The sequence below is a fragment of the Protopterus annectens genome, chromosome 7.part0 (assembly GCF_019279795.1).
Source record: "Protopterus annectens isolate FY-2018-M chromosome 7.part0, PAN1.0, whole genome shotgun sequence".
NCBI classification, from domain to species: Eukaryota; Metazoa; Chordata; order Ceratodontiformes; family Protopteridae; genus Protopterus; species Protopterus annectens.
The window spans coordinates 757401711-757425230 of record NC_056739.1 but is presented as its reverse complement, the minus strand read 5'-3'; the positions used below and the strand labels follow the sequence as shown (position 1 = coordinate 757425230).

The 23520-nt window shown below is 41.1% G+C and overlaps 1 protein-coding gene across 3 annotated transcripts in view; it reads right to left on the bottom strand.

Moving 5' to 3' along the window:
* Positions 1-23520, bottom strand: part of KCNAB3 (potassium voltage-gated channel subfamily A regulatory beta subunit 3) — a 1202467-nt gene that overhangs the window by 1138013 nt on the left and 40934 nt on the right. The gene's annotated exons all lie outside the window — the stretch shown is intronic.

Genomic DNA, 23520 nt, shown 5'->3' with positions numbered 1-23520 from the left:
CACACACACATACACACACACGCGCGCACGCACGCTAACATACACACACACAGACACACAAACAAACACACACACACACACACACAGACACACACACACACACACACACACATACTTGCACACATATACAAGCATACACACACACACATGACGGCAGTTTGATCTCAGCCGTACATACCTCTCAAACTCTCAGTGCAAGAAATCTGGACAAAACCCAACAAAATAGGGGGACAAGGGCCCAAAAATAGGGACATATTTTAAATTCTGCTTTTATAAGCTTAGAAAGTTGCTAGAGTAAAAGTGTTTGTTTTAACATACATTTTCTGAAGGATTTGAAGTCTGAAATTCAAATGTATGTCATTATTCAGTGACTTTGAACCTCAGATCATCCTAGCAATTTACCAGAAAACCACAAACTATGAGGAACAGGCCAAAAATATGAGCCAAAACTCTGGACATTCTGTGAAAAACTGTACAGTTGAGAGGTATGCAGCCATAGTGAAAATGAAGAAACTAGTGCCAGAAAAAATAATTTCAAAATCTGTGAAAGGCCAGAGAGGCACTGAATATATAAAGCATCACCATAAAACAAATCATTCTCATACATCATACATCTCCTTTACCTATCTCAGTTTTCTGCAGCTGCTGCTACTGCTTTGTTTTCCTGTATTTTAATGACCCTTAATTATTTCAGGTTCACCCGACAGTCTTCTGAAGATACGGTACCCACGGAGCCCTCTGATCACACAAAAACTCTGCTTCGTAGTTCTCCAATTCTGCTCGACATCCTCCAGACATACTGCACATCATTTTACTCTTTATTTATGTCATTGCTTAGTTGTTGTAACATTGCTTCTTCCTGTTAATGTAAGGCTGCCTGCACATTACCAAGCACTTTGTCTGCTCTCTGTCACTTGCATTCTCTTCCCTTTTCTTAAACTTTGTTCATTTGTATCTCTTTTTTTCCTTACTTGACTGTTCTGACATTACTTGACTTCTTTATTTCCCTAAATATCATAAATTCTCTGGCTCCCCTCAGAAAAATTAGAGTAAAATCACTTTTTACACCACGGCTGACAATCTGCTTTCTCATTTATGTTCTTGAGAGACAAGAACTGGAAAAATTGTGTAACATCAAAATCTCCCTTACCCCACCAAACCTATAAAAAACTTAGAAATCACACCAAAAGACATATCAACTTGTACAAGAAGAATTTCCACCTAAATCATAAGACTAACAATTATAGCAACTCCAAGAAATTTTGGAACACTATAAATAAGATCCTCCACCCTGGTAAACCCTAAACCTTGTCCTAATAGCACTCCATTTGAAACTGTCACTATATTTAACTCCTACTGCATTGACTCAATCAGTAAATTAACTCAGACTAGTAACGCGTCTAATATTTCTGACCACCCCCCTTCCTCTACACTGAATATCTCTTTCTCTCTTAAATCTGTTCCCATTAGTTATATAAAATCTCTACTTAAAAAACTAAAACCATTCTCTACCTCTGTAGATAATCTTCCTGCCCACTTCCTCAAAATACCTAACTGTATAGCTTACCCTATTGCCATTCTTATTAATTGATCTGTATGTGACTCTACTGTTCCCCAATATAGAAGGGAGGTCACTCCACCGAACATGCTAACTATTGATCTACATCCATTCGGTCCCCATTTATAAGTTACTTGAAAAATGTCTTCATAAGCAGCTCATGGACTATCTTCTTCAAGAAAAATTACTCTCAACCACCTACCATGACTTCCGTCCTAATCACAGCACAACTACAGCACTTATTTCTTTCACAAAAATTATCTCCTAAGCCAGAGATAATAACAAACTTGTTTTCTGCCTTTTCTTGGACCTCTCTAAAGCCTACAACACTGTCTCTCACTACAAGCTCCTCTCAAAACTTTCTGCCCTTGGCCTCTCTAATCCTACTATCTCTTGGTTCTTTAGCTATCTCCCTGATAGACAGCCTTGAAGGCTAAGCTCTCCCCACCCAAGACTGGAACAGGCAGTCATGAGGAGAAGGTTAACACTTGCACCACACCTCCAGCCTCAAATAGACATACTAAACCAGCACTGGCAAAAAATACACATAAATACACTAAATCATACTCGGAGGCTCTAAATACAAACCTGCAAAAGCATCACAGACCTACAAAGCAGACACCCAAAAAACCTGCACCTCTCGTCACAAACCAGACAACACATAAAACACAAAATCAGTGTGCTGCACAATCACAGCCCTTAAGGTGAAATAACATACCTAACACACTAGTAATAGGTGACTCTATAGTCAGGCACACTGACATCCCACTTACTAGGCTGGACAAGGAGAAGGTTACTGTTAGCTGCCTGTCGGGAGCCAGAATCCACCACAAGCACTCAGGTCACTCCAGAACAAGTACAAATATGACTCTGTCATTGTTCATGTTGGTGTGAATGACCTGAGATGTACCTCCCTGGACTACATGAAAAGAGACATGGAAGAGCTCTCTGATCATGTAGCCCAGGCGGGTATGTCCCTGACCCTGAGTAGCATCCTGCCCTCACCAAGAATGATACCGCAGTATAAAGAAAAAAATGATCAATTTCAACAATTGACTAAGCTTCTGGTGTCATTCAAAGGGGATCCAGTGTCTGTCAGCCTGGGACAACATGCTCGACAAGCCTCATTGCTTCGCAAGAGACAGCTTGCACCTGTCACTGCCTAGGCTTTCGAATACTGGCCAAGGCTCTTGCTGCCCCCATAATGCCATTTTTAGGCAAGGCTCAAAAGTCAAACCCACCTCCGTAAACAGCACAAATAAAAAAATGAGGGTTATGCTACTCAATGCCAGGAGTTTAAATCTCAAAATGCATGCATTCAAAGCACTCCTCAGTATGGAGAACGTCGACATCTGTGCAGTAACTGAAACCTGGTTCAAGGCTCCACAGAGCACCCCAGCACTACCGGGCTACAACTCATACCACACATTTCGGCCACAGAACATGGACCGAAACACAAAAGGAGGGGGTGTATCCATATTCATCAAGGATACCTACACCTCCAGGTTAGTGGCGCAGCATGATACCTCCGAGATCATCCATGTGCAACTAACATCAGGCAAATCTGCAATGCAAATTTTGGTCTGCTACAGATCACCCTCCATGACCCAGGACCACCACTCCACCTTTCTGGAGACACTGGAAAAAATGAAGGTCCTACTGAACACACTGATATTTGGTGATTTCAATTACCCTACCGTTAACTGGGAAAACTACTCAAGTACAACCTCCCAGGTCCAGCGCTTCCTGGAATTTATCAACTCAAATGCCCTGGATCAGCTGGTAAACTCCCCTACAAGAGGTGAAAACATATTGGACCTGGTCATCACCAACACGTGCAACATTTGTTCCACATCAGAAGTCAACCAGTCACTGGTTAAATCAGACCATAAACTAATCACTCTGGATGTCCACACCACACCACCACCTCCAACCAAGGAAACCACAGTGAAGAACTTTTCTATAGCAAACTTCACCTTACTTAAGACAGAGGTGGTAAGTTTCACAGCCCCCACGCTAAAGGATAACAGTGTCCAAGATGCAGGAAATGCACTCTATGAGCACCTACAAGGATGCATGGATTGTGCCATCCCTAGCAAAACCAAGACTCACTCCCCTAAGAGAAGGAAACCAGTCTGGTGGACCCCTGCCATAAACAGGCTATACAACAGAAGGAGGAAACTAGTTCAGAAAAAAAGCAAATCCCAAGAAGGAAAGACATCCCTGATCAGTATCCGTAAGAAACTAAGGTCCCTCATAAAATCCTCCAAGGCAAACTTCGAAAGAAAAATAGCCAAGGATTTGAAAGATAACCACAAAGCCTTCTTTAGCTATGTCAAAAATCTAAGTGGCAACTCACAGATATGCTCTGAGCTAGTGCAAAATAGCACAAAATATACTGAACCCACTGATACTGCCAACATCCTGGCAGATAGATTCAGTGCAAACTTCACTCACCTCTCACCCCCAAAAGGGCCCACAACAATACTGGAAAAGTGTAGTGTCCCGGAAATCACAGACGCACAGGTGAAAACAGCCCTTTCAAAAGCCAAAAGCACAGTGTCATTGGGGGCAGATGGTGTCCCAGGCTGCATCTTGTACAAACTACAGAATGAACTAACCCCCACCTAAACACACTGTTCAACCACAGCCTCTCCACTGGCTACGTGCCCATAGAATGGTGCACAGCAACGGTTATTTGGCTCCACAAAGGAGGGGCTACAACTGACCCTGGTGACTATCGCCCCATAAGCCTGACTAGCCTGGTCTGCAAGGCTATGGAGTGCATCATCGTGGAACTCATTAACAAAGACATTGGGAACCTCCAAACACTTGACCCGACCCAGTTCGGTTTTGTTAAGGGCGGATCATGCCTACTACACCTGGTTGACTTCTTCGAGACAGTCACCAAGGCCATAGATGAGGGGAAGGTAGTTCACACAGTCTACCTTGACCTCGCCAAGGCTTTTGACACCATTCCCCACTCTGGAATTATAGAAAAACTCACCAGCCTGAACATAAACCCCTACATCACGAGATGGGTTGCCAACTGGCTTACAGACAGAACTTACATGGTAAGAATACCGGGTTCCAGGTCCAACTCTAAACCAGTCACAAGTCATGTCCCACAAGGTTCAGTCCTGGGACCCCTACTGTTCGGCATATACTTCTCAGAAGTACAAGCAAACACAGGAGGACTATGGCTAACCAAGTTCGCCGATGGCTGCAAACTGGGAGCCATAATTGACTCTTCGGCTGACGTGGGCATTCTCCAAAAGGGCCTTACTGAGACAGACACCTAGTGTCAAAGTCATGGTCTCAAGCAAATGCCAAAAAATGCATAGTCATCCCATTTGGGAAAAACATAACACCCATGAATTACCACATAGGTGGCAGCCCTCTTAATACAGAAGAGGTAATAAGAGATCTAGGGACCCAGGTAGATAGTAATCTCTCCTTTGACAATCATATTGCCAAATCATCATCATCATCATCTTCTTTCAGCTGTTCCCATTAGGGGTCACCACAGCGGATCATCTGTTTCCATTTCTTCCTGCCCTCTGCATCTTGCTCTTTCACACCAACTGCCTGCATGTCCTCTCTCACCACATCCATAAACCTTATCTTAGGCCTTCCTCTTTTCCTCTTACCTGGCAGCTCCATCCTTAGCATCCTTTTCCCAATATACCCAGCATCTCTCCTCAGCACATGTCCAAACCAATGCAATCTCGCCTCTCTTGCTTTGTCTCCAAACTGTCCAACCTGAGCTGACCCACTAATATGCTGATTCCTAATCCTGTCCATCCAAGTCACACCCAGTGCAAATCTTACCATCTTTAACTCGGCCACATATAGCTCTGACTCCTGCCTTTTTGTCAAGGCCATTGTCTCCAACCCATATAACATAGCTGGTCTCACTACCCTCTTGTAGACCTTCCCTTTCACTCTTACTGGTACCCGTCTGTCACAAATCACTCCTGACACTCTCCTCCACCCATTCCACCCTGCCTGTACTCTCTTCTTCACCTCTCTTCCACACTCACCATTACTCTGAACTGTTGATCTCAAGTACTTAAACTAATCCACCTTTACCAACTCTACTCCCTGCATTCTCACCATTCATCCACCCTCCCACTCATTTACACACATGTATTCTGTTTTAACCCTTCTGACATTCATTCCTCTCCTCTGTAAAGCATATCTCCACCTCTCCAGGGTCTCCTCAACCTAGTCCCTACTCTCACTACAGATCACAATGTCATCTGCAAACATCATAGTCCACGGGGCATCCTGTCTGATCCCATCTGTCAACCTGTCCATCACCACTGCAAATAAGAAAGGGCTCACAGCTGATCCTTGATGTAATCCCACCTCCACCTTAAACGTATCTGTCACTCCCACCGCAGTCCTCACCAATGTCACACTATCCTCGTACATATCCTGTACCACTCTTACATACTTCTCTGCCACTCCTGACTTCCTCATACAATACCACAACTCCTCTCTAGGCACCCTGTCATATGCTTTCTCTAAGTCCACAAAGACACAATGCAACTCCTTCTGACCTTCTCTGTATTTCTCCGCTAACACTCTCAGAGCAAACATTGCATCTGTACTGCTCTTCCTGGCATGAAACCATACTGCTGATAACTAATCATCACCTCCCTTCTTAACCTAGCTTCCACTACTCTTTCCCATAACTGCAAGATGTGACTGATCAATTTTATCACTCTGTAGTTACTGCAGCTCTGCACATCACCCTTATTCTTAAAGATAGGTACCAAAACACTTTTTCTCCACTCCTCAGGCATCCTCTGCCTTTCCAAAATTTCATTAAACAATCTGGTTAAAAATTCTACTGCCATTTCTCCTAAGCACCTCCATGCTTCCACTGGTATGTCATCTGGGCCAACAGCCTTTCCATTCTTCATCCTCTTCATAGCTGTCCTTACTTTCTCCTTGCTAATCTGTTTCACTTCCTGATTCACTATCCCTACATCATCCAACCTTCTCTCTCTCTCATTCTCTTTATTCATCTGCCCTTCAAAGTACTTTTTTCCATCTACTCAACATACTCTCCTCGCTTGTGAGTACGTTTCCCTCACTATCCTTTATCACCCTTACCTGCTGCACATCTTTCCCAGCTCTGTCCCTCTGTCTAGCCAATTGGTACAGGTCCTTTTCTCCCTCTTTAGTGTCCAATCTCTCATACAACTCTCCATATGCCTTATCCTTAGCCTTCACCACCTTTCTCTTTGTCATGCGCCTCATCTCCTTATACTCATGTCTACTTTCTACATCTCTTTGACAATCCCACTTCTTCGCCAGCCTCTTCCTCTGTATACTCTCCTGTATTTTCTCATTCCACCACCAGGTCTCCTTGTCCTCCTTCCTCTGTCCAGATGTCACACCACACACCTTTCTAGCAGTCTCCCTTACTAGCTCTGCTGTAGTTACCCAGCTATTCGGTAACTCTTCACTGCCTCCCAGTGCCTGTCTTAACTCTTCCCTGAACTCCACCTCACAATCACCCTTTATATTGCAAAAGTAGTTAGGAAATCCTTCTATGCAGCCCATCTAATTACTAAAGAGTCCGCATCTAGAAATAAAGAGGTTATAGTGCCCCTCTACTCGTTACTCATCAGACCCATCATAGAGTACAATGCCCCATTTGGGATGCACCTCACAAGACACTTCCAACAGCTGGAAAGACCACAAAAGTACCTCACCAAGAGGATTACTGGCCTCAAGCATATGTCCTATGCAGCCCGACTGAAAAAACTCCAGCTGTATTCAGTCGCATATCACTTACTCAGAGGTGATCTCTGCCTGACTTACAAAGCCATGTCCAACTCAGAATTGATGGACATGCTCCACCTAAAGAAATCCAAGTCACTGCGAGCCACTCACTCTAGTGAGCTAAACCTCACCACAACAATAAATAGAACATGCTGGAGGGATAGATTCCTGTCACAGAGACTCCCCATGCTTTGGAACAAAATTCATAACTAAATTAGGCAGAGCCCCTCACCAACACTCTTCAAGAGAAACCTTGACGAGTGGATGCGTAACAGAAAATACACCCCTGGGATCACTTCATTGGCTCTTCTTGACAGAGGCTCAGTTAATTAATCAATGGGGCGGTGAAAGCTGACACACTCTGGCTAGGCTTATAAATGCCCTTGGGCAGATAGCCTAGTGCCTACCTATGAACCTAAGAAGTTTAAAGGTACAGGATATGAAATGGGATGAAATAACAGCCAGAGAGATTGAAACAAAGTTAAGAAAAGCTTCAAATTGTAAAACCCATGCCAAGATGCAGTACCCAACTTCTGGCTAAAAGTATTAACATCTTTGCACGAAGATTTAGCCATGAGGAAGAACTATTTATATGCGCACCCTGAACAGACACCAACCTGGCTAACAACAGGAAAAACAATGTTCCTACTTAAGAGTGAACCTGCAAGCTACCCTAAAAATTATAGACCAATAACTTGCCTTCTGACAACTTATAAACTATACACTGGAATTGATACCGACAGAGTTTATAGTCATTTAGAAGAAAATTCAATTATAGCAATAGAACAAAAGGGTAATAAAAAAAAAGTCATATGGAGCTAACGATCATTTGTTGTTAAATAAAGTCATTGTGGAGAACTGTAAAAAGGGGAAGAATCTAAGTATGGCATGGACTGACTACAAAAAAGCATTTGATAGTATCTCACGTTCATTGATAAAAGAGTATTTAAAAATGTATAAAATACACCCTACACTGATCAAATACATTACAGTGTCCATGAAACAGTGGCAGACCACTTTGCAATTAAGCCTTTATAAAGAATAAATTATGATTTCAGGGACAAAAATTAAAAGGGGGATATTCCAGGATGACTCTCTGTCACTGCTGCAATTCTGCCTTGCCCTTAACACATTGAGCAGTATACTTAAGTGTAGGCCATGGCTATAATTTGGCTCTTAGAAAACAACAAAGCATAAAGACTTCTCATGTTTTCTTTGTCAATGATTTAAAACTGTTTCGCTCATCAGATGATGAACTGAAAGCACAACTGCAAGTTGTCAAAATGTTTTCAGATGATATAAGAATGTCATTTGGTCTTGACAAATGTGCAAAAGCAACCTTTAAAGCAGGAAAACTGCAGCACCAAGAAATTATCAGTTTGGGACAAGAATGTGATGTAAAAGAACTTTAGCAAGAGAGAGTGTATAATTATTTGAGAACTGATGAAGGACCAGCAATAAAACATGAACAAATGTGAATAAAATTTAGTAAAGAATACTTTAGAAAACTTAAATTAATCCTGAAAACAGTGTTGACATCTAGGAACAAAATCGATGTTATAAACCAATTTGCTCTTCCTGTCCTAACTTACAGTTTTGGAGTGACTGACTGGGCCCAAAACATGTTAGATTAGATAGTAAAACAAGAAGGATGCTTCATGCTCACCAAATGATTTACAAAAATCAGTGCATCCCAAGATTATGTATAGATCTGCAATCGCGGGACTCCACCTGTGAAGATGTATGTGATTGGTTGCTTCAATTGTTACATAGTCATAGAGGTGTTTGTGTTAATGGCAAATGACTCTGATGAAGCCAAGTATGTAATTAGGCGAAAGCGCTTAGTCGTTTGTTTTTTAACTTGTATTAAAACAGTGACTTTTTTTCATTACGTGGTTTGAGATCGTTTATTTTTTTATTTATAGGTAATATTGTATCTGCCCTTTTCTTGGACCTATGTAAAGCCTTTGACATGGTTTACTATTATTTTTGCAACCGACATGGTGTCGGCAGTTATGCTGCCTAAAATCAGAATGTCGTTTGCAAAATGAAAGGTGAGTTGGATAGTCGAACACACTTATGTGAATGCAGTAGTGCATTCACATAAGTGTATTCGACTGTATGTATGAGATTGCAGTACAGTGGGGATAGAAAATTCATCCATATCCCCACTGTAGTGCAATCTCGGAGTTGGAATAAATCAGTAGCAGGGGGTGTGTGGGGAGTAGCCCCCCACAGGGGGGTGCAGGGGGTTTGCCCCCCCCTGCAAAAACGTGATATGTTGTATAGAAATTTGATTTACATCAGCTCCTATATGGCTATCACATCACATTTTTGGCAATAATGTCGACTCAAATGTGTTGATCATTTGGGGTGACATTGTGTATGCAAGAAATGTTTCATTTCAGTTTCACTTTTTGTTATTTCAAATGGCAAATGTTTTGCCATTCAGAATAATAAAAGTAAACCCTTTGACACCGACTCTCATAACAAGCTACTCCTTCAGCTGGCCTCCCTTGATTTGTCTTACTACGGTCTGTCCTGGTTCTTCAGCTACCTGTCCAACAGATCCCAAGCTGTTAAATGTCAATCTAACATCTCTACCCAAGGCACCACTAGGACCACTCCTGTTTGATATATTCATCAATAACTTACACATTAACTCAAAACACACCAAACTAGCCCAGTGATGAAACCCTTACCTGCTCTGCACAAAATTCCATTCTTTTCCAACAGTTCACACAAAATTCATTCTACTCCATAGAAAACTGGCTAACAAAATCGGGCCTAATATTAACAGAAAAAAGACAAATCTTCTCCTTTTCACTCCTAAGTCTCTAACCAAGTGCAAAGCTAATTTTCAAATCACATCTGCAAATAACACAAATTACTAGGGGTTACAGTAGACGACACCATGACTTCAGTCTTCATATCCAATAAGCGATTAAAAACAATCACAAATGCTACACAGAACTAATCTATATCCAACTAAAAGCAACTAGATAATATTAGCATTCACCTACCTGCTGCCTACACTTCTGTATGTATGCTTGTCCTGTTTTTACCAACCTACAGGGCACCCTGATGACTAAACTAGAACAGTGCTATAATAACATAGCCAAATTTGCTTTCAACGATACATACTCCATACATCCCTGTATTGCCCTCAGGCACCTGAACTAGCTTGACCTACCTGACTTCCTCATCTACTCTCAACTTCATTTAGTCTTTCACCCTGAGAAATGCCCTGCCCTGTATCTCAGCATCCTAGAACTCAGTTCTCCATCCAATCAGACTCTTCAACAATGCACGTATCTTTAAGATAAATTAAAACTGTTTCTGCATGGCTCCTGGTTATGTCCCTGCTATTCCCCAGACCAAATCATTCCTAAACTACCTTTTCTATGAACACATACATGTCATTGACTTTCTCTTCTCTCTTATTTTTTCTGTCTTCTACTCTTCTTATGCCAAAATACATATAATTATATCTGGCTTAATGTACTACTGCTTAATTGCTCCCAATGTTGATTATGTTGCTGCAAAATATACTTGCTTATTTCATAATTATCTGCTTTATTCATCCTCACTTTGTATGTAATGCTACTAATGTTACCTGTGCATTCTGTATAAAGTATAAGTACTACTGTTATTATTTCCCATGGAGATTTTTCCCCAAATCTCCACTGAAAAGGAGTTTGTTTCAGCAGTCAGACTCTCCCTGTAAACAAATGGAAATAAATAATATGTAGCATGCAACAGGATAGTGAACAGTAATAATGATTTTTAGAGAGATCTCAGTTACTATCATTGGTAAAAGATTGTCCAGGTAATAGTGCATACAGAGCTATAAAGTAGACGGACTTCACACAGAAGACGTTCTGCAAATAAGGAATATTGACGAGGTCTTACAGATGGTGAGGGCTCCCATAATGGTTAAAGTGTTTACCTCATAGACACAAAGTACATAGTTTGATTCTCACCTTTGAAAATAAAATGGCTGGGATTAAAATGGCCTGAAAGGACAGCTAGCCTAGTACTTACCCATGAACCTCTGATCATTTCACAGATTTTATGTGACCTAGCAGAAGAGAAAGGAAACGTTTGCTTTTGACTCATAATATAAAGTTGTATAATCAGCTGATAAACAGAACAACACAGAATAAATAATAAAAGACTTAGGAAGACTGGAAGAATAATTTAAGACATGAGGTTGATAAAAAAAAATGCAAAATAATACATGTATGAAGAAAAACCAAAGAAAGCAGCAAAGAGAAACAATCACATCATCAAACCAAGAAACAATATCTTCATCATCAGCCCCCTTTTTCACATTTTCTACATGGGGTTGGAGTGTTGTGTTAACTGTCGCATCTCTCTAGATTCAGTACCGTTCTCCTACCTTCTTTGACAGCCATACCCGATTGTCAAAAGTCTTCTCTCATTCTCTCCCACAGTCCATTCAACTATTTGCTGGATGTACTTGTTTCCTCTTGCCTTCTTCAGGTCTGTCCCAAATATTTTTCACGAGACTGTCTTCTGCTTTCCTGCACATGTGCTCAAACCACCTTAATCTGTTCTCTTTGGCCTTATCTGCTAGTGGAGCTATTTGGGCTTTTGCTTTGATGTCCTCATGTCTTCATCTGTCCCACAGTGAGATTCCTACCACCCATCACAAGCACTTCATCTCCATCACCTGTGGCTTCCTTAACTGCTCTGCCTTCACTGCGCAGATTTCTGTATCATACAGTAATACTGGTCACACCATCTGCCTTTGATGTCCAATGGGCTGGTGAGCAAGTTTGTTGCTGGAATCCCTTATGATAGGTGTCATGACTACCTTCTTTATCTTTTTTTGTCTTTGCCTTACAACTTAATAGAGTATCATTGTACCATCTGCCGATTCACTTTCCAGAAGCTGATACAGTGCCTCTGATGTATTATTCTTTCCTTTTGCCAACTACTCTAATAGCTTCTTTGTTAGGTAACCAGTATCTCTTCTTAGCCTGGTCTATCTTTTCTATCCCACACTTTTTCCTGCACTCCTTTATTTTGATGACTTCCTGGAGTTCTGCATTCTACCACCAGCTTTCCTCATGGATCTTATTTGCATACCTGGTTCAGTCATATATCTGTACTGTAGCCCTTATACATGCTGCTTTGAGGTGCTGTCATTCTTCTTCAACTCCACCTATTTTCTCTTCTTCCTGAGGTGCTAGAGCCCAGAGTAATTTCTTATACTGTTGAGCTTTCTCTCCAGGCAACTCCCAGGTATGTTGTCTTCAGTCTAGTCTATGTTCACCTTTGAGCCTTTTCTGATCATTGTTTGCAGCTGATTGTGGCAGCCAGTGATAAATGCTGTGGGCTGATAGGCTCACTGGGGATGACTTTGTAACTACTGATTCTATCCCAGTGCTCTTTCCTTACCAGGAGGAAGTCTACCGGAGTTTCATGGTGACCACTCTTGTATGCAATCTTATGACTCTCTGTCTTGCTGAACCATCATCATATCAAGAATGTCACTTGGATTGCTAACATTGTATGACCTACAGATAAACAAGGCATGTCAGAGAGCAGTAAGGATATCTGCAAGGACTTAAATCCAAGCATAACCAACAAGAAGTTATTATTCTTCAATACAGAGGGTTGGTAGACCAAATCTAAAACTGCATTTTGTTAAAATACACAAAGAGGACAGAGGTAAGCAAAAATAACATTCAGTCTAAGCCAGAAGTCACTTAAAAAAGACTGCTTATTATATGTAGCTTCACAAAAGGATGGTGTGGAGGACATAAGGTAAGCCTCTACGTGTTTTAAGGGAACAGATTAGGTGCCACCCTTCAACATAAGAGTTGTGTGAAGAAATAGGACTACAAGTCAACATTACACTTCTGCATTTTTTTATGTGTGTCTTAGCTAAAAAAGTTCTGTTAGTTTTTTTTTTAAACTTTTCTGGGATCTTAGTATTGTAGTTTAATTTGCAGTTGTTAGAGAATTGTGAATTACTGCAAGATCTACCTACTCTTAAGTGATTCATTGTCAAGCTTCAAATCTCTACCAAACCCAGTTAACTCTAGTGAATACACAGAAACATACAGCACCACAATATACCAGCATGACTACAGCTGCACAGATGCAGCTGTACCCTGTTTTGTTATTTATTTTCATTTACTGCCTTTTTTAATCATGGTAGTCTGACTGGTCAAAAAGGTATCCACTTTCAGTGGAGGCCTGAGGACTAAAGCTCCTGAAAAATCACAAGACACACAAGTAAGCAACAAAAATACAACATTTAAACAGAGTATCATTAGTTAATAGCAGCATCATGTAAACAGCTATGAATCATATTTGGAAATGAACTTGGTAGAAGGAGTGAAAAGGAGGAAATGGAGCATTTGTATTAGGAGATGAGAGAGAATGTTTCAGGATGGGTAGAAGGAAAGACAGAGAGGTACAGGACAATAAGGAGAGTTTGGATAAAGTGATTTGGAAGAAAGAGAGAAAGAATGGGAGACCCTTTGTCATCTAGGAGTTGTACGAAGTACAAATTCAGGTACCTTTCAGGTATTCAAAATACAAATGCAGCCAAACTGCAGAATCTCCAACTAACAAAGACTGCACCGCTGTGGAGAATCTCCTGGACATCCAGAAAGGAGATTCCAGAATAGACGATAAAAAATAATTATAAATGTAGTCAAGCACTTTTGTCCAGAAATCAAACTGTTTTCATCAGGACTGTTTCAAAAGCATTTACTACTGTCTTACATAAAAGGCATATTGTACGTTTCCTAAACCTAAAACCTAAATCACTGATTTATGTTCAACAATCAAGAAATAAATAAGACTGTTTAAAAATACTATGTTTAAAACCTCTGTTATAAATTAATCTTTCTGATAAGAACTTAGGAATACATAAAAAAGATATATATATTTTAACTATAATTAATCAGTTTATCGGTGTTGATTTGAATTTTATTGGAGTTTGAGACATTTATAGTATTGATGGGCAGCTATGGTTTTAACTTGCTTCTATTTTTTTCCGGACTATGTCTCTCTTTCATGAGCAATATAGTACTTTTTGAAAGCCAGGGTCCTGGACTCAATTTAATTCTTTTGGCTCTTGTCGGGGCTTGTTCATTTAATGTGTTAAGAAAAATTGGTACAAAAATTGAGGAAAAGGTTCATCTAGTGGAAGGGATTGAAGAGGCTGCCAGCTGACTGATTTTAGTGCTACTTGAACTGGTCCTTAATAAAGGAGGAGACGTTACCAGCAAGGTTCTGCTGATGCTTTTTTTTGGTTAGGTGTACAACGTGTATGTGAACACTAATCAGGTAATGCACCTGTTGACAGGATTTTGTTTGGGGCCATATCTCTCAACCTGCAATCATCAAAAATCAGGACACATGCCCATGAAAAGTGGGTACAACTGGCCAAAAATCTGGATACTGATTAACATAAAATTTGCATACATAATTATGGAACACCACCCACTCCAATGGAATTGTGGGGTACCAACATTCAAAATGTAAAATTAAAGAACATATGAAATATTAAACAGACAAAATATAACCAGAATAATAGTGTTTTATTTATATTAACATTTGAATTTGTATCAAACTTTGAACTTGTATAAAACTGAAATGCATTTTTCTTTTATAAAAATAAAATTAACTGCTGCACTAATATTAAATAACACTGCTATAGGATCATAGGAAGTTACTAGGCTATTGACTCTGTGGCCCTTATAAGCCTAGACAAGAGTTTAGCCCATGTTTAGACAAGTCAGCACCTGATGCCCCTGTCCAGCAGGGACACGGGTGGAATCCCAGGGGTGTATTTTCTATTTCCCATCCAGTTATCCAAGTTGCTCTTAAAAAGGGGTAAGATGTATTCTGCTTGATGTGGACAGGGAGCCTATTCCACAGATGGGGGAGTCTCTGGGACACCAATCTGTCCCACCAACAAGTCCTATTGATGTCACAGACTAGGTTGAGGCCACACATGTGGGTTACTCGAGTGGAGCTTGACTTGTGGATATGCAGCAGTCCCATCAAAGCGGGGTCCGAGATCGCCTTGTATGCCATACAGAGGTCACCTCTGAGGAGTCTATATGTAACTGAGTAGAGGGATAAAGCTTTTAGCCTATCAGTGAATGGTAGATTTTTGAGGCCCTGGATTCTCCTGGTGAAGAGCCTCTGTGGTATTTTCAGCTGCTGCATGTGCTTTGCGAGGTACATGCTGAACGGAGCATTGTACTCAATAATGGGCCTTGTAAGGCAAGATTACAGGCATGTTATGACTTCCTTTTCCCTGGATGAGATGCCTTTACTTATGAGGTGGGCCATGTAGAAACCTTTCCATACAATGGAAGCAGCATGATGGTCAAAAGTCAGGTTGCTATCGCTCTGGGTGCCCAAATCCCTCATGACTGATTGTGTGCTTAGAATATTGTTATTAATGTGATAATTTGTGAGGACATCACTCTCCACAAAGGGAATGATGATGCATTTTTTGGTATTCAGGTTGAGGCCATGTTTCTGGCACCAGTCTTTTGTTTAGGTAAGACCCTCTTGGATATGTCCACATCACTAGGGGAATTGATGACAGTGCCCAGCTTGCAGTCATCTGCAAACCTGGTCAGCTATAGCCAACTGGTTTTGGCCTGTACCTCAGAAAGGTATATCCCAAATAACAGAGGCCCCAAGACCGAACCCTGAGGTATTCCACTCATTACGGGTCTACTGCTTGAGGTGGCTTCCCCTATTTTGACTAGGTGGGTTCCATCAGTGAGCTAGTTAACTACCCATCTGGTAACATACAGCTTGATGTCTAGGTGAGAGAGTTTATCTGTTATGCCCAAGTGGGGAATAATGTTGAAGGCTTTGGCCAGGTCAAGATAGGTGATGTGCACCTTCTTAGATGCTTCTTCAAAGCCTCATCCATGGCTTTGGTGACTGTCTCAAAGAAGTCGACCAAATTTAACAGATATGAACTCCCCTTGACAAAGCCAAACTGTGGGATCAAGTGTTTGGAGGTTGCCAATGTCCTTGTTAATAAGGTCCATGATAATCCATTCCATGGCCTTACAGATAAGGCTAGTTAGGCTGATAGGTCTATAATTTCCCAGATCAGTGGATGCTCCACCTTTGTGCAAAGGGATGACAGTGGCTGTCCTCCACTCAGCTGGGACAATGGCGGTACTCAGGCTTTGGTTGAATAAGGCATCTAATGGTGCTGCAAGTTCCTTCCTGACTTCATGTTCCTACCAGCCTGGATGTTATCGGGTCCCATGGTGGCTGTATTTTTTTCTTTGAGAAAGCAGTGATGACCTGTTCCCTAGATATAAGAGGAAGGGAGCAGGTACTGGGAATGAAATTTTCACTGAATCTGTCAGCCAGCAAGTCTGTTTTATCTATGGCATTCATATACATGGTGTCCTTGACCACCAGTTCTGAACAGATCTGGGTTCTTCCTTTGAGATTGCGGACATATGTGAAGGCCTTATGACTGTTTCTAGTAGATGTGGCCAATTTGGACTTGAAGATTGCTTTGGGGGATTTCACTAGTACTCTTATTTGCTTGTTCAAGCTAAGGACAGATTACTTCCAATTGGGCACCTGCTCCTTCATGGTCCTGGACAGCAGTGTTTTCCTTTTGTTATAGAGTTTATTTATTGCAGATCGCCATCACACAGGTTTACTCTTCCTTGTGGAGGATGATTTAGTTCTGTTGGGTATTCCTGATTCTATGCATCTATATAAATGTTTGTGTAGTGCTTTGGTATAGTTTTGGATACTGGTGACAGTTCCTAGAGGGTGGCTGTAAAGCTGTTTATACCATCAGGAAGTTTTAATCAGCTTTAGAGAAGTTTTTTTTGTTTGACCCTAGCTTGAGGGGGGTCAGGGGAGATGGTGACTTCAAAAGTGACAGCTTTATGGTCGGAGCTTACCAGGGAGGATGATACTCCAGGGATGCTGCAGTGGTTGCTCATGTTGATTAATACCAAGTCCAAGATATTATCACCTCTTGTGGGGGTACTGACTAGCCATTCCAAAGCATTTGCATTGACAAAATCAAGGATCGAGGAATCTCTGGGCATTTGTCTTCTGGCATGAGTAGTTCTTCCAGTGTATGTTTGGGTAAGTCACCCAGGATCAGGGTAAAGGGTCGAATCTTGACAGATTTGAAGAGGACTAGATAGGTGGATTGGGCAACTTGAGTTAGATTTGGGGGCCAGTAGCTACCTATGATTTGTATGGGATCTTGTCAATGATTAACTGCACCTGGAGTGTCTTCTGTGAGTCATACTTGTTGTGATTAACAATTTTGCAACTGCTGTTCTCCCTACCTAATTTTAATCACTTTCCTTCTACACCTTCTGCCTCTATCTGTCTTCTGACTATCCTTAAACATCCAAGTAACTCTCTCCTACTCCCCCCACTTTTGCCTCCGTATATTCTTTCCTACTGAGATATTCTTCCATTTTCTGTCCCATCCTCCCACCTGTATCTACTACTTCTAAGCACTGTTATTCACCACTGTAAGTCTAATATCTCTCCCCACTAATCCCTGCTGTCCTGCTCTAACCTGGCTCTCTTCACTATATTTTCTACAAGTCCCTGACACCTAAAGCAATCAAGCTTGTATAACCCCAGCCAACTCCTGAAGACCTGCCCTATCCAGAATACTGCTCAAGATGAGGACTCCCTCTACAGCAACAGTAATTGAACGTATGTTCAGTGTTAATAAGACACACTCCTGACTGTATTGCCCTACTCTTGTGTCCCATTGAGTCCTGCTCCTGGTCAGCTACATATCATTCCTGTGTACCCCCACCCTACAGGTAAATGTTAATCGGCCTTTAGACTAGACACCTATCTCCCCATCCCTCTGACCTCTCACTAGCCTAGCTCTCTTCCTTACCCACCTATCTTCCACTATATCGCTCCTCCCACTTGCTTAGCTCTCTTCCTTACCCTCCTATCTTCCACTGTATCTCTCCTCCTACCTCCTTCTCCAGCTTGTCCTCGCAATTACCTCCTCTCTCACCTAGACTATCTCCTACCTCCATCTCCTTCTCCAAACTGCCCTCTCACTTACCTCCTCTCTCACCTAGACTATAGCTTCACCACTTCAGTCCTGTTGCCCCCTGCCTTCCCTGATTCCCCCCACCTTCCTCCACAGTCTAGCTCCAGATATCCTATGCTCTTTCCCTCCTCATAGAGTTAGGAACAGTGTCTCTCCATGAGTAAAATAAATAGTATAAAGTTAGGAGTAAAGTAACTTTCCCATTAGAAGTAAATTGTTACCAGCAAACTCTATTATATAGTGCTCTATTAGCTGATTGTTTTCCAGAACTGCTGCTGCTCCTCTAGGACAGTGCTGTCCCGCTTCGTTCGCTTCACTCACTTCGCTCCTCTACCCTACCCCCATTCCCACACACCCCTATTACAATTACAGTTATAGCAGCTAACCACTCCCTCCCCAGCACCACACCCAATCAGACATACCATTACTCCCCCCACTCAAACTTAACACACCACACCATTGACACCAACTCCCATAATTGCTTATCTAACACCCAATTAACAGCCCCTTCTTACACTCACCACTACCTTCCCACTACTAAAGGTAACACAAAAGTAGACATATCAAATCAATAAAATTACTTTCCTAGACATAAAGGTAGCTTTCTACACATTAACTATGGTTATTCTTTTCCTAATATCCAGCCTTATATCCTACCACACCCAACTTCATCACACCTATCTAACTCACTGGCAAACAGAAACCATAGCTAGTACACTACAACTGAAACAGTTCCCCATATCTCCATCCAACCTTACCCAAACCCATAAATTCTCCTACAACAATATTAAACCAACAAATAAAATCAACCCCCACTTATCCCAGAAACAAAATAAAATAATGCGAAAACTGCTCAAGCTTTACTTATATCTAATGCAGAAACTCACTTGTTGTGGAGATATACACCCCAACCGAGGACCAAATTCTTCACTCCATACAGACCTTAACCAACCAAACCCTCTATATAGCAGGCCAACCTCCTCCCTTTTTCTCTTAAACATCAACGTAAAACGCATACTGAACAAAGTTCAAGACCTCCATGCCCTACTGGCTCTATATAAACCAGATTTAGCCATACTAATAGAAACCTGGCTTAGACCAGATCACCATGATAATGAAATTACACCCCCTGGCTACAATATTATATGTAAAGATAGGCAAAGAAAAAATGGAGGAGGTGTAGCTATTCTGTATCAAAATAATCTCACACTGGAACAGCTCAACTACAGCTGTCAAGACATTAACGATATAGAACTCATTCTTGCTAAATTAAAACTAAATGCTAATAAACACATAGTAATAGCAGGGGCCTACATCCCACCAGGTAACAACATTGACACTATGGAGAACCTGCTGCACTGGTTGTCTACTACCCAACCACATGAAACCATACTCTTAAGAGATTTTAACATTGACTGGTCTGACTGTGCCAACTACAACCCCTCTACCCATATTAATCTTCATGGGTTTACCCAAATCATAAACACCCCAAAAGTTGATAAAAAAAAAATGACAATCCATCCTAGATTGGATACTTCTATCTGATCACACCTTAGCGCACTAATCAGGCTGCCTTCCCAACAACTTAAGGGATCACCAGCCAACCTATCTTATTAGGAATAAATCCCAATAATGTCACCAACCCATGCTTAGAATAGTTCACAACAAAAAGAACTTCAAAGCCAAGGACCTTAACAATGAACTAAAACACTGTGACTGGTCTCCTCTAAAGCACCTACCCTATACAAAGCAGTGGATTACTTTAACTCAACCTTTCTCAAAATCCTAAACCTTCATGCACCATCCCAAACCATCAGAGTCAAGACTAACTATGCCCCTTGGCTGAAAAAAGAAACTAAAACTATAATGAAGGACAGACATAGAGCCTGGACCCAATATCATAAAGTGAAAACTACTACCACAAAACAAAATTACCTAGCTCTCCGGAACAAGGCCAAAAAACTTATAAAACTTGATAAAACTATTTATTACAAAACCTTGCAGGAAAAACATGCCCACTGCCCTCAAAAATTCTGGGCCTCGATAAATAAATTACTTCACCCAGGCAAAACCAGCACTCCCACATCCATAGTACCAACCAGTAATGAGGACATCCCCACCCAATTCAACAGATTCTTTACAGAAACAGTCCTAACTCTATCTAATACCCTAAACAGTACCACCAACCCCATACCTTCTTCTACCCCTTCTATCCCTATTACACAACAACCTCCCTCTAACTTTTCCTTCTCTCCAGCACACACAAAACGTATTACTAAACTCATCAAGAAAGTAAAACCCACCACACTGGCAGCTGACAAACTTCCTGTTGACTTCCTTCAACTCTCGGCAGACACCATATCTTACCCCATATCTATCCTCATAAATAGATCCATATCTGAATGCAAAGTACCCAACCTGTGGAAAATATCCCATATTATCCCACTCTACAAAGGTGGCAACTCCCTTGAGCTCACCAATTACCACTCAATCACAATCTTATCACCATTATCGAAAATACTAGAAAGAGTAGTACATACACAACTAATGCAATACCTCCTACAAAATAACCTTATATCATCATCTCAACATGGGTTTCGACCCTCCCATAGTACTACAACAGACCTACTCTCATACACCAACATAGTCAACACCCATAGAAACAACAGGCAGTCTGTATCCTCTGTATTCTTAGACTTGTCAAAGGCATTCGATATGGTCAACCACAGCATGCTGCTCAAAACTCTATCTACCCTTAACTTAATCTCCCCCACTATATCTTGGTTCGACAGCTACTCATCAGGCTGACAACAAGCAGTTCTGTGGCAGGACCAACTATCCTCCCTTCTACCAGTATTCATAGGAGTCCCTCAAGGTTCCATTCTTGGTCCTTTACTGTTCTCCATATTTGCAAATCAAATAGCTGCATCCTCCCCCTCTGCCTCTATAATACAATATGCTGATGATGCTACTATCATATGTGCCGCCCCAACCTTAAACAATAACACAACACAACTTTACACTTGCTGAAGCATGGTTTTCTAGCATTAAACTTATACTCAATCTCAAAAAAAAAAAAACCTAATTCTCTTGTCTCCTGGTAGATCTTCTGCACTAAACAATGATTTCAGCATAAACTCCAAAGATAATATCATGATCACCCCAACATCACACACTAAACTCCTAGGAGTAGTAATCGATACCAATCTTAAAGTTGACATAAACATAGCCCAAACAATCAAAAAAGTACACAAAAAGCTTTGCCTCTTGTATAGAAACAGACAATTCGTGACCAGCTATACCAAAACCACTATTGCTAGAACTCACCTACTATCCACCCTACTATATGCCTCCCCAATTCTGATTAATCTTCACCACAGCGAGCAAAACAAAATGGCAGCTTGCTATAACAAGATTGCCAGGTTTGCTACAGGTGCCTCTAATAGGGACCATCACTGTCATTCCCTCAAACAGCTCAAATGGCTTGAGTTGCCCCATCTAATTCTTACTACACAGCTCTCCACAGCTCACAAACTGTTCTACCTCCCTGACAAAACCCCCATACTACGAAATCTAATACAACCTTACACTACCACCCGAGTCTTAAGATCAACAGACCAAAATCTCATAAAAGTCATCAAACATAAGAATGAAGCTGGTAAAACTATCTTTGCCTGTACAACAGCAAAAACCTGGAATTTACTTCCTAATCACATTGCTTCTACAACTTCTGCGCCACAATTTAAGAAACTACTCAAAACCTAGTATTTTAGCAACTGGCTGTGCCCATGTAATTCCACAGGCTAATCCATTACATTGCAGTGATGCAAGGATTCTACCAAGGATGACCCAGTACTGCCTAATGTCTAGAATTCTTATTCTTTCCTATAAACACTTACTCCAATGGAATTGTCTTATATGGCTGTAATTAAATACTAAATATGTCCCTATATGCTATTTGTTTTGCCTTATGAACACAGCTATGTACTTTACATAATTCTGTGAAGCAATGTTTGATATTATGTTTATATTGTGTGCATTAAGAATACAGTGCTGTATCTTGTAAATTTATCTGTTCAGCAATTGTTTAAGTGGAGCTTTTCTCCCCGGGCGTCCGCTGAAAATGGACCTGTGTCCAGTCGGACTTTCCCGGTCATCAAATGTAAAATAAAATAAATAAAATAAATAAAAATAAATAAATACTGTTTGACCAGTCTGGAGGTATGTATGTCTTTAATATATATTGAAACTCCACCTCCTTTGGCTTTATTAATTTGTGATAGGATGAGTAACCATATAAGGCTGGGGTGGGCTCCGTAGCTTTGAACCAGGTTTCTGTGACTGCACAGATGACAGCATTTTCCGGGGTTAAGAATGTTTGCAGTGAGTGCAGTTTCATGTTTAGACTCCTAGCATTTAGCAGCATGACCTTTAATTTGCTTTTTGTTGGAATTTTTATGTTGGTAGTTTTAATCTCATCACTTTTCCTAAAAAAGGCACTATGGGGGAGGCAAGAGCCTTTGCCAGAAGCTTGAAGCCCAAGTGAGACAGATGCAGGTTATCTATGGCAAAGCATCAGGGTCTGCCAATCATATCTTCCAAGGCTGTCAGGTACTAGATCCCCTGGAATGACACCAGAAACTAAGCCAATTGTTAAAGTCAATCATTTTCTGTTTATATTGAGGCATCATTCTGGATGACGGTAGACTGTTGCTTAATGATAGGGACATACCTGCCTGAGACACATATTCAGCGAGTTCAATCATGTATCTCTTCATATAGTCCAAGGAGGTACTTTTCAAGTCATTCACACCAATATGGACTATGACAGAGTCATAACAGTATCTGTTGTTGAGAGACTTGAGTGCATAGGTGATATGGCAGATTCTGGGCCCTGACAGACAACTAACCGTGACCTTCTCCTTATCCAACCTGGTGAGAAGCACATCTCTGTGTCTCACAATGGAGCCACCTATGACTAATATATTGGGTTTATGGTTAAGCCTTAGTGGTTGTGAAACACAGGTGTGTTAGCTATGTATGGTATGTGGTGTGGAGATAGTGTGTGTTTTTG